The following is a 16,335-nucleotide window of genomic DNA, read 5'->3' as shown; positions in this document are numbered from 1 at the left end:
AAATCAATAAAATATATTTTAAAAAATAATAAAAAAATAAATGTGTCAAAGAGTCCCATATTATTTAAATATAGTTTATTCTGTCATATGTTAAAATACAGCAATTCATAAAGTTTATTATAAGGTACTTTAAATATATAATAAAGATTTTGTTGATATTTTCTCTTTTTATTTTGCAGATATAGTTCCTTGGAAAATGCCCAGTTTTCTCTGTGTGTGTTTTTTTGAAATTGCATCTCATGCATATTTAATTTCTCTTCACTTTCTGCCTTGGACCCACAAGCACTGGTGGCCATGTTGATACTAAAATAGTTATACAGTTTCTTTCTTCTTTCCCCAAACCCCCTTTGATTTCTAGAGAGAGTGGAAGGGAGAGGGAGAGAGAGAGAGAAACATCAGTGTGAGAGAGACACACAAATTGGTTGCTTCCTGGCCAGGATTGGGATCAAGCCTGCAACTGAGGTACATGCCCTTGACCAGAATGGAACCCAAAACCCTTCAGTTCATGGGCTGACACCCTAATTACTGAACAAAACTGTCTAGGGCTAGTTATACAGTTTCAATGACTGATTACTACACCTCTTAATAGATAATTTAAATTACTTAACATATGTATTTTTCTATACACTGGAAAAGACATTTCAGATCTAACATTTATTAGGTCTAATTATAAAATCTATATATATACAAAAGCCTAAGCGACCGAATGACCAAACAACCGGTCGACCAGTTGGTATGATGCACACTGACCACCAGGAGCAGATGCTCAATGCAGGAGCTGCCCCCTGGTGGTCAATGCGCTTCCACAGCCAATCTCCCATGGCCAGTCAACCTTCCACAGCCCCTCCCGCCGGCCAATCAGGCTGAGTGACCCCACCCATGCATGAATTCGTGCACCAGGCCTCTAGAAATATATAATCATTATATATTTTATATATACATTTATACATACTTATATATAACATTTATATAAAATATATTTTACATTATACACTCTTGTAAAATCAGTTCCAATTATCAGAGAGTATAAGGGAGAATCAAAGAACAAAAGCCACCGGTAACATATTTGACAGGTAACCACAATTAACTTTTTGGAAAATATACACTCAAGTAAGGTTTTGTTTACATGTGTTTGCACATGTGTCTACACATGCATATGCATTTCAATTTTCAATCGAAATATGGTCATATATAGACATTGTTTCAGAATTTACTTATTCACTTAAAATTTTGAAAATATTCTACAGTAGTAATTCCTTTGGAAACATGTTATTCTTCACCCTTCAAGGGAAGCATAGAAATTACTATTTTTAAGCAGCTGTAGAACATTTAGAATATGTTTGAGGAACTTAACTTATTCTTTCACAAGGATATGGGAAGAAGAGTTTAAAATATCAAAGCAAGACAGACTTTCCATATAATGCATGTTTCAATTTAGAAAGCAGTTTCCTCCCTTTACTAATTATCCACATATTTTACTAGTAAGTATCTGCTGTACTCCTCTGGTCATGTTCCTTCTCATGAGAAGTTGACCTGTGTCTTACTCATCTTTGCATAGGTTAATGTATCAGTTCTTCACTTCCTTTCTTAAATTCATTCCTAGGCATTTTTTTCCTTTTTGTTGCAATCGCACATTGAATTTTTTCTATTTTTTTCTATTTTTCTGATATTTATTATTGGTATATAGAAATGTAACAGATTTTTGTACATTGATTTCATATCCTGCAAATTCACTGTGCCTGTTTATTGTTTTTAATAGTCTTTTGGTAGGGTCTTTATGGTTTTCTATATATAGAATATATCATCTGCAAAAAGTGACAGTTTTCCTTCTTCCTTCCCAATTAGAATGCCTTTTATTTCTTTCTCTTACCTTATTGTTTTGGCTAGAAATTTCAGTAATATATTGAATAACAGAGGTGCTAGTGGATATCCTTGTCTTGTTCCTGATCTTACAGAAGGAGCTTTCAAATTTTTTAGCATTGAGTGCGTAATATTACCTGAGGGTGTTTCATATATTTTTTGTTACGTTGATTTAATTTTCTCGTATACAGATTTGAGTGTTTCAGTCATAAGTGGATGTTATATCTTTTCAAATGCATTTGTGCATCTCTCGAAAAGATCATGTGATTTTTATTCTTTATTTTGTTAGTGTATATTTGAATATGTTGAACCTTCCTGGGTGCCCCTGAAACTAACTGTAATTGTTCATGATGTATTTTAATTTTAATGCATTTTTAAATTTAATATGTTAGTATTTTATGTAGGATTTTTGCATTTATGTTCAACAGAGATATTGGTCTGTAATTTTCTTTTAGTTTTTGTGTTTTTCTTGCCAGATTTTGGTATCATGGTAATATTAACTTCATAAAATAAGTTAGAAAGTCTTGTCACTTCTTCAGTTTTGGAAGAATTTAAGAAGAATACGTTGTAACACATTAAGCGCCATGTCAGTCACTGATGACTGAAATGGATAGGAAGACAAAACAGGCTTGGCGTTTAACGTGTTAAATCTTCTTTCAATGTTAGGTAAAATTCACTAGTGAAGCCACCCAGTCCTAGATTTTTGTTTTACGAGAAGGTTTTTAATAACTATTTCAATTTTCTCAACACTGATCAGTCTATTTAGATTATCCAATTATTCATGATTCATTCCAGAAGGGTTATACATTTCTTAGAATTTGTCCATTTCTTCTAGGTTATTGAATTTGTGATGTATAGCCTTTCATAGTATCTATATATATAAAAGCCTAAGCGACCATCTGACTGTTTGAATGTCCAACTGGTAGCTATGATGTGAAATGACCACTAGGAGGAAGATGCTCAATGCAGGAGCTGAGACTTGCAGTGACTTGGCAGTTGCAGTTCTCAGGTGACGCATCTGGAACCAGAGAGGAGGGAGCCCCATTCTGGGGTATAACACCCAAGAACCACCCTATTGCAATCCGGGACCCCTCAGGGGATGTTGGAGAGCCGGTTTTGGCCCGATACCTACAGGCCAAGCTGAAGGACCCCACCAGTGCACAAATCCATGCACCGGGCCTCTAGTTCTTATATAATCCTTTGTATTTCTGTGGTGTCTGTTTCTCTTTTATTTCTAACTTTTTTTAAAAAAAAAATTTGTCTTTTCCTTCTTTTTTTAGTGAGTCTAACAAGAGATTTGTCAATCTTATTTATTTTTTCAAACAAGCTGTTCTCTGTTTCATTAATATTGTCTATTATCATTTTGTTCTCTAATTTGTTTAAGTTTGCTCTAATGTTTATTATTACCTAATTCTACTGACTTTGGGCTTTGTTTGTTCTTATTTTTTTTTAGTTCTTTCAGGTGAAATATTAAAATGCTTATTTTATATTGTTCTTGTTTCTTGAGATAGTCCTGTAATGCTATAAACTTCCCTCTTATTGATATTTTTGCTGCATCCCCAATATTTTAATATGTTGTATTGTCATTCTCATTATATATGTCTGTATATATATTTTAGTTTCTTCTTTGACCCAGTAGTCATTCAGTAGCATGTTGATTAATCTCTCTATATAATGTGATTCTTACCACCTTTTTACTAAGTTAACTTCCAGTTTCAAATCATTGTAGTCTGAGAATGTGTTTCATATGATTTCACTCCTCCTAACTTTGTGGTGAGCAGTTTTGTGGCCCAGAAGATGGTCTATCCTTGAGAAATCAATATGGGCACTAGAAAAGTATATTCTGATTTTCTGGGATGGAAAGCTCCATAAAGAAAGAGGAAGCTATTCTGTATAATAAAAAAAGAATTTAGCCCAGTGTGGCCAATAGATGAAATTCTTCTCTCATCGATGTCTCTATCTCTCTACCCCTCTTCTTTCCTTTCTCTCTAAAATAATCAATAAAAGCATATTTTTAAAAAGAAATAAAGCTCCATAAATATCAATATGTCTATTTGGTCTAATGTGTCATTTAAGGTTGCTATTTCCTTATGGTTTCCTGTTTGGATGAACTTATCTATTGCTGTCAGTGTGGTATTTAGGTTTCCTACTATAATTGTATTTTTGTCAGTCTCTCCCTTTAGTTTTCTTGGTAATTGTTACTTTTTTTTGAGATCTATTTTGTCTGATGTAAACATGACCATATTAAACATGACCATATCTGCTTTTCTCTGAGTGTCATTTGTTAAGAGCACATCTTCTATTTCTTCACATTTGGTCTGTTTGTCTGTATAGCTGAAATAGTTCTCCTAAAAACAGCATATGGTAAGTTCTGTGCCTTTTAACAGGTGAGTTCAGTCTATTTACATTTAGGGTGATCATAGATATATGAGGGTTTCCCATAGCCATTTTATCTTTTGTTTTTTCATCACTCTGGGTCTCCATTGTTTCATTTCCCTTGTTTTTCTATGTGCTATTTCAGTTTGGTGGTATTCTATAATTCTTTTCTCCATTTCCTCTTTTATATGTTATGTGTGTCAGTTCTATATTTTTGTTTTGTGGTTACTATTAGGTTTAAGGGGACAAAAAATCGTACATATCATAGTCCTTTGTATTCTGAGTGCCTCTTATCTCCATTCACCTATGCAAATTTAGTCCTTTCCCTCCCCACTCCCCCTTTATGCTTTTTTTGGTCACAAATTATCTCTTTTTATACTATGTGTTCATTTCTAAATTGTCATTTTTTTAATGCTTTCCCCCTTTAAGCTTCATGTTATGTCTAAGTGTTTAATACCCTCTTCTGAAGAGAGTTGCAATTCCTACTTTTGATCAGTCTGTTTGATACCTTCTCACAGTTTTTCATACTTTTGTCTTTGTGGTTTAGGTGGAAAAGCTCCGTTTAGCATTTCTTGCAGTGCATATTTTCTGGTGGTAAATTCTCTGTACTTTTGTTTCTCTGAAAAAGCCTTTATTTCTCCTTTTTGTCTAAAGGATAACTTTGCTGGTTATAATATCCTTGGCTATTGATTTCTCTCTTTAGATATCCTGAATATTTGATTCCAATCTCTCCTAGCTTATAGGGTTTCTGCTGAAAAATACAATGATAATCTACTGGAGTTTTCTGTATTACTATCTTATTTCCTTGACTATCTTGATTTTTTTCATTAACTTTGACAGCTTCAATATAATGTGCCTTGGAGAAGGACTTTTAACATTGAGGTAATTAGGTGTTTGTTAATTTCCTGGATTAGCAGGTCCATCTATTTCCTTAGGTTTAGGAAGTTCTTGTTGATTATTTGTTTGATAAGAATTTTCCAAACATATAAATAAAGACCATTATAAACTGATCAACAAAAATAGATACAGAGGCAGAGCAGCATTAACCAGATTGTCAAACTACAGCAGGAAGGCTGGGGAGGGTTGGGAGGGGGGTGGTAAGAGATCAACCAAAGGACTTGTATGCATGCATATAAGCATAACCAATGGACACAAGACACTTGGGGGGGTGGGGTAAGGAAGGCTGGGGGAAGGTTAAGGGGAAAAAAAGGAGACAAATGTACTACTCTTTGTAATATTTTAAGCAATAAAAAAAATAAAGTAAAAAAAAAAAAAAAGAGAGATGGCTTTCTGTTCCCTTCTTCTTTTCTTCTCCTTCTGGTACACCCATTATTTGAACATTACTCTTTCTAAAGGAGTCAAATAGTTCTCACAGCATTCTTTTCCCCCTTTTTACTATCAATTCTTTCTCTTATAACACCTGTGTTATTTCTAGATTCCAAGCTTTGATATTGCTAAGTGTTGCTTCTATCTGGTCTGCTCTATTTTCCTAAATTCTCTAATTCATTCTTCATCTTATTTATTGTGTTCTCCATCTCCAGAATTTCTGTTTGGTTCTTTTTAGAGTTTTAATTTCTTTGGTAAAATACTCCTTCTGTTTATTGATTTCATTCTTGAGCTCATGGAACTGCCTTGCTGAGCTGTCTTGTATCTCATTGAGTTTTTTCAGAACTGCAATCTTGAATTCTCTGTCATTAAAATCACAGTCTCCCATGTCTGTAAGTTTATTTTCTGAAGATTTTTGAATTATTATTTCTGAACTAACTTTTACCTTAGTCATTAATGGTACATGATAGATTACTTTTCTATCTGAGCATTTGAGTGTTTGAAAAAAAAAATTAAGTACTTGTTTCTTTTATCTGTTTAGTGGGTTAATAAGTAAAGGTCATTCTTTTGTTTTCCAGTAGATTGTTCTTTAGCACAAGTTTTATGTTTGTTTGTTGATTGGTTTGTTTTTCTGTTTTCTGTACCTCTGGGACTTCTGGGAACTCTGTGAAATAGTGTTGTCCCAGCCATCAAAAATGCTGGATATTCTCTAAGGAGGTGAGTGTTCTTGTTATGACCACATTACTTCAGTATCAGCGCACGATATATATGGTTGGGTATGGTGCATGATGGGGCTTTGGAACTGAGAGTCCCCAGTGTTGCTTAACTGCAACCAGAAACCACTAGCTGTCTCAACCAGGTGCCATGGCAATGGGGAGAGGAGGGGTGGGTGTGGGAAAGTGAATTCATGCATCTGCAGCTTTATTTTTTCCACTGGGTTTAATCACCTATATGTATAAAAAGCCAGTGACTGGAACACCATAATGACCAGAATGACTGGTCGCTATGATGCCCACTGCAGCCAGAACTGGCCTGATCAGGGTGGTGGAGCAGGCGGCCAACCTCCCATGGCTCCTCTTTCCAGCCAGCCACACCCCTGATTGGCCTCTCTCACCCCAATCGAGGGTGGGGTGGCTGGCCAAACCCCTCCCCCATCCGGGCCCACCCCTTATTGCCTCCTCCACCCCAATAGGGAGTGGGGCCAGTGGCCAACCTCCTGCAGCCCATTGCCCTGCCCTTCCCCACCCCAGATAAGCCCCCAACCCCCGTCAGGGGCAATGCCAGCCAGACAACCGCCTGCAGCCCCTCCCACTTCAGCTGGCTCTGCCCCCGGTGGGTCACCCCTACCCCATTCAGGGGCAGGGCTGGCTGGCCCACTGCCCACAGCCCTTCCCCATATCTGGTCCCACACCCGATCAGCCCCCACCACCCCATCAGCCCATGGCCCCTCCCCCCAGCCAGCTCTGGCCCTGATCACCCCCACACACCAATCAGGGATGGGACTGGCTGGCCAACCTCCCGCAGCCCCTCCCCTGGCATATGACCCCTGATCAGCCCCCCAACCCCATTTGGAGGCAGGGCCAGCCAGGCCACCACCCACAGCTCCTCCCCATGGCTGGCTCCACCCCCAACTGCCCCCTCCCACTTCAATCAGGGGCGGGGCCCACCAGCCAAACACCCATGGCCCCTCCCCACAGTTGGCCCTGCCCTGATCAGGCCCTATGGGGTCAGGCTGGCTGGCCAACTCTTCCTCCAAATAGGCCCAACCCTGATCTGCCCTGATCGGTGCCGGGCTGGCTGGACGCCACCCATGCACAAATTCATGCCTGGGCCTCTAGTAGTAAGTATAAGCCACTTAAGCTAGAAAGTTGCTTTTGCTCCTGGCTTGTAATGTAGGGTGGGCTACAGATAGATTGGAGGGCAAATTCCCACATCTGCAGCTTTGATTCTTTGGTGATGGTGCTGCTTTAACTCTATCACACTTTGCATTCTTCTCTGACCGTACCCTGGGCTCAGTCTCAATGTGTACCAGACATTCAGGGCATATTGATGCCTCTGCCCTTTCAGTCTTCCCAGTGGATGGACTCTCCACTGATACCTCTATCTCCAAGGCTATAGCAATTGCTAGACTGTGTCTTCAGCTCCTATCTCTATCCTTCCTCCATGCCACCTCCACAGTTTGCCCTAATTCACTAACTTTCATATGTCTCAATGTGCTGATCTCTCAGATTTGTTTATATGTTGAACAGATAATCCTTGATTGAATTATAGTTGTCCAATTTATTGTAACTTTAAACAGAGAGGCCAGAAGGACTTCCCACACTGCCATGATGATTATATCTTTTTAAAGAGCATGTTCAAGCAAATATTTGCTGCTGCTACTATTGTTTTTGTGTTTGTTGTGTTAGTAATACTGCAGGTGCAATGAAAATAAATCCTAATTCCATTTGTGGCTTAAACTAATAATCTTTAAAGACCTCCACCCATTCTGATTTACTCTTATTTAGTAAAGACATATAAATAATGTCACACGGTAGAGGTATCTCAATGCTAAGAAGATAATATCTTACTAAGTTTTTTCACCAAAATGATATGTACCAAAAGTGCATCTATATTACATTTATAAATTAAGATACTTACATTAAAGAAAAGAAATTGTTATATATTGTAATGGAATTGTTTCAGTCCAAAAGCAATTTAAGTCAACAATATACTAAACTGTAATTAAAGATTTATCATTTTATTAAAAGGTAATGTTATAGTTAATTCTTAATAATGAAACACTTTATAAAAGTTTACTGTTAAATTCAATGTGGAATATAAATGTCACAGTCTCCAAAATATTTACTGGGCATGTGAATCTGTAGAAAATATTGACAAACAAGTTTCAATACTATATCAAAGTGGATTTAGATGTATAAAATAATGGTTATCTTTCTCTGTATATATGTGCCAAATGTTTTGTGATATAGGATATATTTACCTAGGTAACTGAATATTTTTAAAAAATATTTTATGCTTTACTTCTTTTTAATGTATTTTAATTCTTAAAAGGATAATAGATTTAAGGTCAAGGTGTTACAATATATTTATGTTGTAATATCCTTTCTTAGTTCCAAATATATAAAAACAAAACATTATATAGAGAGATAATTTTAAAAGCATATAAGATTGAAGAAATTAAAATGGACAAATACATACAGTGTTGAACCATGGTCCCTTGACCCATAAGTATACAGAAATGACCAAGTTTTTGGCCTTGCATATTAAGGAATAATATGTGCACCATGTGAGATGGGAACAAGAGTCACGCTCATTACTTGAGCTCTCTATCTTAGCAAATGAGGTTAGCAGTACTATTGAAGAACCAGCTCTTCAATAGATTTGGCCTATTTAGAAAGTGGAAGTACCAAACATAATGGGGCATTTTCATACTAAAATATTACCCAGTTTACCTTAAATTTAAATCTAACAGAACAACCTGCATTTTATTTATCAATTATACTCATGAAGTTATCATTTAAAGAAACATGTATAGCTTTAGATATAAAAAAGATGGTGGTAACTCTATGGTGGTATTGGGAAACCAAATTTAAACAGAGAGTCAAAATCCTACTATATTATTAATTTTAAGGCTATAAATTTTCATCATAAATCTTCAGTCTCAAGGACCATTTGGCCAAGGATCAAAAACTAGTAAACTGCTGGTTAGGAGATGGGGATAGAAAAAATCAAAACAGACATATAGACCAATGGAACAGAACAGAGAACCCAGAAATCGACCCAAACCAATATGCTCAATTAATATTTGACAAAGGAGGGAAGAGTATACAATGGAGTCAAGACAGTCTCTTCAATAAATGGTGTTGGGAAAATTGGACAGTTACATGCAAAAAAAAATGAAACTAGACCACCAACTTACATCATACACAAAAATAAACTCAAAATGGATAAAGGACTTAAATGTAAGATGGGAAACCATGAAAAATCTTAGAAGAATCGATAGGCAGCAAAATATCAAACATATGTCATAACAATATCTTTATCAATATAGCTTCTAGGGCAATGGAAACCAAGGAGAAAATAAACAAATGGGACAACATCAAAATAATAAGCTTCTGCATAGCAAAAGGAACTATCAACAAAACAACAAGAAATCCCACTGAATGGGAGAACATATTTGCCAATGTTATATCTGATAAGGGTTTAATCTCCAAAATTTATAGGGAATTCATACATGTAACAAAAGGAAGATAAACAACCCAATCAAAAATTGGGAAAAGGACTTAAATGGACACCTTTCGAAAGTTCACATAAAGGAGGCCAAGGGACATATGAAAACATTCTCTAAGTCGCTAATCATCCAAGAGATGCAAATCAAAACAACAATGAGGTACCACCTCACACCTGTCAGAATGGATATCACCAACAAATTACCAAAGGCAAGTGCTGGCAAGGATGTGAAGAAAAAGAAACACTCATGCACTGCTGGTAGGAATGCAGACTGGTGCAGCCACTGTGGAGAACAGCATGGAGTTTCTTCAAAAAATTAAAAATGGACCTCCCTTTTGACCCAGTAATCCCACTTCTAGGAATATATTCCAAGAAACCAGAAACACAAATCAGAAAGGACATATGTACCCCTATGTTCATAGCAGCACAATTTACAATAGCTAAGATTTGGAAACAACCTAAGTGCCCATCAGCAGATGAGTGGATTAAAAAGCTGTGGTACATCTACACAAAGGAATACTATGCTGCTGTAAAAAAGAAGGAACTCTTACCATTTGCATGAATGCACTTGGAGAGTATTATGCTAAGCAAAATAAGTCAGTCAGAGAAAAAGGAATATCACATGATCTCACTCATTTGTGGAATATAATGAACATCATAAACTGATGAACATAAATAGATACAGAGACAGAAAAGCATAAAACAGACTGTCAAACTTAGTGGAAAAGCAGGAGAGGTTGTGGTGGGGGTAGTAAGAGATCAACCAAAGGACTGTATGCATGCATATAAGCATAACCAATGGACACAGACACTAGTGGGGTGAGGGCATGTGTTTTGGGGTGGGAGTGGCCAGGGAGGTCAATGGGGGAAAAGGAGACATATGTAATACTATAAGTAATACTTTAAAAAAACAAACAAAAAAAAGATCTAATGAAGAAATTAAATTCAGATGTTTTGAGATGCTCTAATTGTTATATGACAAAATAGGTTTAAAATAAAAAGGCATTGTGAAATAAAGAATGAAATGTGAGTTTACAACTATAAAAATAACAAAATTGAAAAAAAAATATCTTGAAATAGAAGCACAATAGATAGTACATACTAGATAAAACACTAATGAGGAAAGTCTTAGCAACTTGTCAGACACTACTGAGTAATTTTCCATCAATGCACCCAAATATTAAGATGTTGGCATTGACATAATTTTAAAAATATCAATTGTATTACATGTAGAGACTCTGAAATAAACAGGTAAGTTTCAGAAGAAGAAACTAGAAGCAATGTCAGACTGAAAATATTTAAAAATATAACCAATATAATTTTTGATAATTGAAAGAAAAATGTTATTTTTTCTATTACACTTATGGTTAAAAAGTTATATAAAATATAACTGTACTTATGTATATCAAAAAATACTTTTAAACAGAATAAAACTTCTACTTGTTTTATTTTGAGTTATAAGAGGGAAAAGAGTAATCATTGATAAAGGATATAAAATTAGCTTTTCAATAAATTGAAATATCAAATATTTGTAACTAGCTGCAAAGAATATCTGAAGAAATGCTAAAGAAAATAATTAATATTAGTTTAACTCTATTTCAAATCTGAGAATAAAATGAAGTCCTTATTTTTAACTAAGCAATGACTAAGATAGCCATCTAACAATGGTCACTAAATATAATACAAAATAAAAGTTATACATATGGACTCTTCTTTAGCAAGAATAAATGCTAGAAATACTGAATATATATTTTATAAACATTATAGGTAGAAATGGAATTCAAGATCAGAAATATAATTTAAAAATTGCAAGGAGCATGTGGCTTTCTCATTATCCTTTTAGAAATTTCTGAAAATCAACAAGAATAAATAATATGAAAAGCAGTCTATATTTGCAACAATAATAGGAAATTCATCTAATCTGGAATTACATTATGTGAGGAAAGGCTGCTAAATGGAGGCTAATTTAGATAATGCTTTGGAAAGATATAAACAGAAGGTAACTATGACTGCAGCTCCACACCATGATTGAGGCAAATTCTCCAAATTAAGTGATACAACTTGAGATTCAAACCCAAATTGCTTATTTGGAACAGGGACTGTATATCATGGCTGTGGTAGAAATGTCCTCTGTCCAACCTCATTTGGCATGTAGAAGAAGCAGAATGGTGTCTGTGCATCAGCTGTGCCATACAGAAGCAATTTGCAGAAAGTGGGTTTTTCCAGGAGGTAGGCTGAGGGGGAAGAACCATATTGCACTGTGAGTAGCCTAAACAGCTGATGGTTGTTGTCTGGCTGAAATACAGACTAAGATACTATACTCAAATAGACACTCTTGTTTCATAAATAAAATCTTTGCTATAATATAATATGACTCTGGTCATCCTAATAAAAGCTAGTCCAGAAAGTAGTTATATCACTCAAGTACAAGACAATGAAAAATATGAAGCATATAATCTACAAGATATAGGCAGAAAAGAAAGAGAAAAACAAATGATTAAACTTAAACTCATCAGAAAAAGACTCTACATAGAAATGTAAACATCATGATCACAAATTGTGTCATTGCATTTAAAAATATATATGGTACTAAATATATATTTCAACTCTTGTGAAATTAGAGATAAAACAGACCTACAAAAACTCAGCAACATAGTAAACTAAAGGAATATACTACAAGTATATACTGGCTGAATTCTGAGAATAATCAGAAGAGGAAAAATCTATCTTCGAGGAAAAGGGAAAAATATATTGAGGTAACATAAAGGTAACAAGAGGTAAAACAACATAAAATTCAAGAAAACATTAATCAAATATATTGAAATAACCAATTATAGGACATACTGGGTCTTAGAAAAATCAACAGTGATCAACTTAGAAATATCTTAATGAAGTTAATTCATATCAAAGCTTATCAGAGAATCCATTGGCAATAAAGCAAAATATCATTTTGCCTATATATATAAACCCATAGGCTGGCCTAAGATTCTTCTGCATCAACGTTAAACTCTGAAAAGGACTGTAACAATGCCTACAAAGCCCTCAAAGAAAATAAGAACTAACCCTATATACTAAAAGGCTAATATGCAAATTTTCCCCTCAATGGGGAGTTCAAGCAGGAGTTCCACAAGGGGTTGGGGCCCGCCAACAGCCCATGGCCCCTCCCCCCAGCCTGTGCTGCCCATTTGGTCCCAGTCAGGGCAAGCCAGCCAGACCCCACCCATGCACGAATTCCTGCACCGGGCCTCTAATAATTTTATAAGCCTACCAAGTGTCATTCAAATATAAAATTAACAAATCAATATTTAAAAATATATTTTAATTGATTTCAGAGAGGGAGAGGGAGAGAAAGATAAAAACATCAATAATTAGAGAGAATCAGTAACTGACTGCCTCCTGCACACACACCACCTCTCCACCTCCCCCCCACCCCCCCACTCCCTACCCAACCCCCAGGGATTGAGCCCACAACCCTGGCCTACACCCTGACTGGGAATCAAATAGTGACCTTCTGATTTATAGGTCGATGCTCAACCACTGAACCACACCAGCCAGGCTAACAAAAAATATTGTCAAGAATTCATGAGTTCAAAAAAGCCTTCCTTGTGCATTTTTGAAGAAACTATTAGAAGCTGAGTTTCAGCTAAACAATAAATGCTGAAATTACTGCAATCAATGGGTGCATTAATGGTGAAATTTATTCAGCAGTATTGAATAAATTTCACTATGTGTTATGATAGCCAGAATAGTAATATAACTTCCCATGATCCACACCTTTGTAAAATCTTCTCTTTTGAGTGTAAGCATGCATGAAACTTTCTTCTAAGCAGTAGAATATGACATTTTAGGATTATTACTATAGTGCTTCTGTTCAGATACATGGCAAGAGTGAAGGAATTTTGGCGATGAAATTAAGCTCTGTAATCAGTTGACTGTTGATTAATCAAAGGAAGTTTACCTTGTGGGAGCCTGATCAAATCAGGTGAGTACCTAAAAGAAGGTTTAGGAATAAGATACAGAAGTCAGAGACTCTCTGAAGCAAGCTTTATACAGCTGCAAGGAAATGAAATTTACAACATATTAAGTTAGAAGAGGATCCCAAGTCCTTTGGTTAACATTGAAACATCCTCTCCTTTTTAATTGTGCATGTTTGCAATAAGTAATAATTATTAAACAAAGATATGATGTGGTCATATTAAATCCAACCAACATAGAGAACTGCTCTGAACTGACTGAGCAGAATGCTGAAAATAGTTTTCTACTATATTTACCTTCTAGTATAGATTCCTGTATGTCCATTCATATTGCTCAGTATTTTCCATCTCTCTTTCCTTTTTTCTTTCCTTTAAAAAATTGATCAAGCTATTCAAAACTGAATCAGTCTAATAATGTGGGCCTTGAATAAACATATGAAATGTTAACTAGTTACAAAATAACTTCTTTACATAAGTCTTAATTTCATAATTTAGAGTTTCATAATTAGTCTCATTTTATAACAATATTTTATGTCAGAAACAATGAGATATGAAGAATTGAAATGATATATTGAATAGAAAAATTTGCTGGATATTTATAAGTCTATATGTTCCAGTTTCAGATGTTTCTTAATGTCCTGTGTAGAGAACACATGATGTCTTTGATGTTTTCAAAAGGTTCAAAGACATTAGTGCCTGATATTAGGAAATGGGCACTTTTTGGTGACAATATTGCTGCCAAGTAAATGTCTTTATACAGTGTCTCATTAAGATTTCAAATGTTTCTGTATTCATAGTCATTATTTGTTATCCTTCAAGGGAATATGGAATTTAAAATTGTGTTAGAACAGCTATTCAAAAAGCCACTTAAATAGTGAGGGCTATCATCAGACAGTCTCAGCATTATGATCGCATTGCCATGTGCTGGAATATGATTTTGAAAAATGAGAAATACTCTATCGGGGCAGACAAGAATGGCTTGCTGTTTGTTTCTGAATAACTCAGTATGCCACATGTTAGGTTGGAATAGATACAAGAGTCTTATAATAATTACTAGAGGCCTGGTGCACAAAATTCGTGTATGAGGGGGGTGACTCCCTCAGCTCAGCCTGCACCCTTTCGCAATCTGGTACCCCTTGGGGAATATCCAACTGCCAGTTTAGGCCCTATCCCACAGGGATCGTAATCTGGGACCGCTGGCTTCTAACCGCTTGTCTGCCTGCCTGCTTGATTGCCCCTCACTGCCTCTGTCTGCCTGCCTGATTGTCCCTAACCACCTTTACCTAGGCCCCCGCACCCAGGACTCAGGCTTCCCTCCTCCAGCCAGCTGCAGGCAACCAGTGCCTGGGCTTCCCTCCCTCTGGCCGGCTGCATAAACCTGGGACATGGGCCAGCTTCACTCAGACAGGCCGCAGGCACTCAGGACCCCGGGCAGCTTTGCCTGGGCCCCAGCTTTGTCAGGAAGGACGTCCGAAATGATGTCCGGAAGACATCAGGTCTAGCTGGTCTAATTAGCATATTACCCTTTTATTAGTATAGATTGAAAACTTGGTAAAAAGTCTCATGAAGGCAAGCTGTAGGGTATCTGAGGTTTGATATATATTTATCAAACAACTAATAGAACTGTTGTCTTTGAAAAATAATGAAATGAGGCCCAAGGGATAAAATCCTTACACTGGGTTGTCACAATATGTTATTATTATTAATCACATTTTATTTATTTTGTTTATGTCTACAATGAGTATGGTTCTGGTGTCACTCACCCTATCTTTTAGCTGTATTCCAGAAATTGTGTGTCAATTTCTATCTTGATTATTCCAATTTTATTTTAAATACACTAGGAAAATATAGAACATAAACTACTACTACTATAAATTATTATGGAAAATAATTGTTCTTCTTAATAAAAATAAACAGCCCTAACCGGTGGCTCAGTGGGTAGAGCATCAGCCTGCAGACTCAAGGGTCCCAGGTTCGATTCCGGTCAAGGGCATGTACCTTGGATGTAGGCACATCCCCAGTAGGGAGTGTGCGGGATGCAGCTGATCAATATTTCTCTCTCATCGATGTTTCTAACTCTCTATCCCTCTCCCTTCCTCTCTGTAAAAAATCAATAAAATATATTTTAAAAAATAAACACTGCTTGACATAATATTATAAACCTACAGTTATACAATATTTATAATGATGTTATAAATGTATACTTTTTATATATAACCTCCATCAAAACAGTCAAGGGATTAACTACTAAATGTATGAACATTATTATACTGATATAGGCTAATTTTTTCCATTCAAACTAATTCATATTTTCCTTCCTTTTAGTGAATTCTATATTTTGGCATATCCAAAAAAAAAAAAATCAAGGTTATTTATATAAGCCCAGAGAGTTGCTTGTGGATTTTGAAGCTAAGCACCTACAGTTGCCACTGCAGTTGCCACTCAGATGTCAAGAAATGTGTAGGGCCTACTGCTGACCTCTAGCAATCCCAAAGCCTTGTCGCAACCAAAGATGAAGAATTCCAGCCTCTGCCCATTCAAGTCAGGAAAGATTTATGCAGGAGCC

The sequence above is a fragment of the Myotis myotis genome, unplaced genomic scaffold (genome assembly GCF_014108235.1).
Source record: "Myotis myotis isolate mMyoMyo1 unplaced genomic scaffold, mMyoMyo1.p scaffold_m19_p_2, whole genome shotgun sequence".
Taxonomy (NCBI): Eukaryota; Metazoa; Chordata; class Mammalia; order Chiroptera; family Vespertilionidae; genus Myotis; species Myotis myotis.
Note: the sequence above shows the minus strand (reverse complement) of the source record.